Source organism: Alligator sinensis, unplaced genomic scaffold (assembly GCF_000455745.1).
Source record: "Alligator sinensis unplaced genomic scaffold, ASM45574v1 scaffold745_1, whole genome shotgun sequence".
Classification (NCBI taxonomy): Eukaryota; Metazoa; Chordata; order Crocodylia; family Alligatoridae; genus Alligator; species Alligator sinensis.
The window spans coordinates 30,377-33,901 of record NW_005842119.1 but is presented as its reverse complement, the minus strand read 5'-3'; positions in this window follow the sequence as shown (position 1 = coordinate 33,901).

Genomic DNA, 3,525 nt, shown 5'->3' with positions numbered 1-3,525 from the left:
CCCGTAGCCTCTCCTCATAGGACCTGCCCTGCTGCCCCCTGATCATGCGGGTGGCCCTCCTCTGGACCCTCTCCATGTTGTCCACATCTCTCCTGAAGTGCGGCACCCAGAACTGGACGCAGTACTCCAACTGCGGCCTGACCAATGTCATATAGAGGGGGAGGATCACCTCCTTGGACCTGCTCATGATGCATCTGTGGATGCATGACAAGGTGCGGTTAGCCTTCCTGACTGCATCCCCACATTTGTGGCCCATGTTCATCTTGGAGTCTATAATGACTCCAAGATCCTTTTCTGCCTCTGTGCTGATGAGAAGGGAGTTCCCCAGTCTGTAGGTATGCTGCTGGTTCTTTCTCCGTAGCTAAGGTTCCCTGCACTTGTCAGTATTGAATCCCATCTTATTCTTATCCGCCCAACCCTGTAACCTGTCCAGATCCAATTGCAGCCTGTCCCTCCCTTCTAGCATGCCCACTTCTCCCCACATCTTAGTGTCATCTGTGAATTTGAACAAGGTGCTTTTCACCCCCTCGTCCAAGTCGCTGATGAAAATGTGGAACAGTGCGGGGCCGAGGACCAAGCCCTGGGGGACCCCACTGCCCACATCCCTCCAAGTCGGATAGGACCCGTCCATCACCACACTCTGGGTGCGGCCCTCCAGCCAATTGGTGACCCATCTGACTGTGTAGGCATCGACACCACAATCTCCTAATTTTTTAAGGAGAATGGGGTGAGAGACAGTGTCAAAGGCCTTCCTAAAGTCCAGAAAGACTACATCTACCGCGACATCTGCATCCAAGGATTTTGTGACCTGGTCATAGAAGGCCACCAGGTTGGTCTGACAGGACCTGCCTCTAATGAACCCATGTTGGTTGCCCCTAAGCATACACGCCCCTGCTTGCCCCTCGCAGATGTGCATCTGGATAATTCTCTCAAAGAGCTTCCCCAGGACCAAGGTAAGACTAACAGGCCTATAATTTCCTGGGTCCTCCTTCCTCCCTTTTTTGAAAATGGGAACCACATTGGCCCTTTTCCAGTCCTCTGGCACCTCGCCAGAGCACCATGAGTGCTTGTAAAGCTGTGCCAGGGGTCCTGCAATGACCTTTGCTAATTCCCTCAGCACTCTGGGGTAGAGATTGTCAGGAGCTGCTGATTTGAACACGTCCAGGCCCACCAGAAGTTCCCTGACTCTTTGACCCTGGGCCTGGCTGCACCTCCCCTGGGACCATCGGGGATCCCGGTGGGGTGGGGGGTGACCTGGTCACATGGGTGAAACTGTGTGTGTTAATGTGCAGTGGGGTGAAAGCTGCAGGCCTGCTAGCCCCTGCTGAGGCCACAAAGCCTGCCAGCTGTCAAGGAGATCGGTGTAGGAGGGTTCTGGGGACTGGGGCCCTGCATCTCTAGCTGCTGACAGGCAAAACTCGTGACATGGGTGCTTATGCAACTGTGTCCGTCTTGGGGCATGGGGCAGGGGGGGACTACTGCAGGCCTGGCTGCTAAGCTACTGTGTTACCAGTTACCAATTAATCATGATTCACTCAGGGACCAGCTCAATACACAGTACCTAGCTACTACATAATGAATTAATGAGCAATGATTAACACCTATAAAACCACAGACTAAGGAGAGGAAATAATACAGACAATCAACTGCCCCAAGACAGACAGTCAGTTGCACAAGCACCCATGTCACGAGTTTTGTCTGTCAGCAGCTAGGAGTGCAGGGCCCCAGAACCCCCCCTGCACCTATCTCCTTGACAGCTGGCAGGCTTCATGGCCTCAGCAGGGGCTAGCAGGCCTGCAGCTTTCACCCCACTGTGCTTAAACACACACTGTCACCCATGTCACGACTTTTGCCTTTCAGCAGCCAGAGGTGCAGGGCCCCAGAAGCCAGACTCTCCCTGCACCTTTCTCCTTGACAGCTGGCAGGCTTCATGGCCTGAGCAGGGGCCACCACCCCTGCAGTTTTCAGCCCGCTGCGCCTTAACACACACAAGGTCATCTATTTCACGAGTTTTGCCTGTCAGCAGCTTGAGGTGCAGTTCCCCCCAAACCCCTACACCTATCTTCTTGAAACTTGGCAGGCTTTGTGGCCTCAGCAAGGGCTACCACCCCTGCAGTTTTCACCCCCCTGTGGTGTAACACTTACACATGACATAAGTTTTGCTTTCAAGAATTTGGGGTGCAGTTCTCTTTTTCAAAGCAGAGAAGAGAGAGTGGAGGAAGGAAAAGGAGAGAATTTCTAGCATGTTGAGGAGGTCACTGTCACCATGAACAGTCCTAACTCAATAGCCTGAGTTTTAAGGAGTGATAGCAATTCTAGCTCATGAGTTTCAGTGTAATATCTATGGTCAGTAAGATCAACAACATCTGTGATATAGTCTTGGATAAGATTGCCTTACCTTACTTGTATCAGTGAGACCCCCCCCCCTGGAGGAGTCAGACCGTGGGGAATGAGTTGAACTGGGAATTGATGATGAGCCATCACCAGTCAGATAGTATATCAGATCAGAATTCTACTCTAGTTTCCATGTAATATGTATCCCTTCACTTTAACTCTTAATATCTTGGGTGAACAATCCAAATACAGATTTTCATTCTAACCCTACTTTGAAACAGCTAACATGCCACAGCAAAAAAGCTTACAATGGAGATAATAATAGTGATGCATAACAATTGTCAGTCATCCTGAAGTGTTTTCTGGTTTGCTTTGCAAGAAGAAGCTGCTTTCAAGACATAGACAAAATTTAAAACAACTCCTAAAATAAGACTCTTTTCAAGACCACAATGACATTTAGAATGTCAGGCTGATGACAGGTGACTTTACTAAATGCTTGGGACTTATATATAGGGATATTTCATTTTGATGTTGGTCTCTTACCTCAGTGTAATTCAATCTAATATAACTATAAAAAATTGACTTTGTCTTGTGTAGCCTGCTGAAAATATAGCCTATTAATTTAATTACTCAAACAGGAAGAGTTGTGCAGAAGCAAAATGGGGAAATATGGAATCGTACCATTCTCATAAAACTAGGCATGATAATAAAACTGGCAAGATTGAATATTTTTATAGATTTTTCTCAAGGCTACAAACTGAAAATGTAATTTTATGCTAGTAGCAAACTGTAAACCATAAATGATGAGATGTGAAAGAAAAAAGCAGTTTGCAAGCTGCCAGTAAATGTTTAAAAGGGATACTGCCAGATAAAATTTGACTCAAAATTTAGGTTCTGCATATGGTTTTATTAAGCTTTTAAATAGCCTGAGTAAATAAAAATATTTCCATTACTATTTTGCTTAAATTTTGCAGGAATGAAGTTTCTCTAAGAAAATAAAATTTTGTCAAAAGTTTGCAACCAAAACATTGTCCTAGTCTTGCTCCCATGTAGCAAGATGAGAAAGGCAGTGTTAGTATGATCTTACATTCTACTACATGGGAACCTGAAATATAAGATAAACTGATTAGACAGTGTTTGATTGATTGTTTTTTATTTTCTCAGATGAAAGACACATACATTGATTTACAG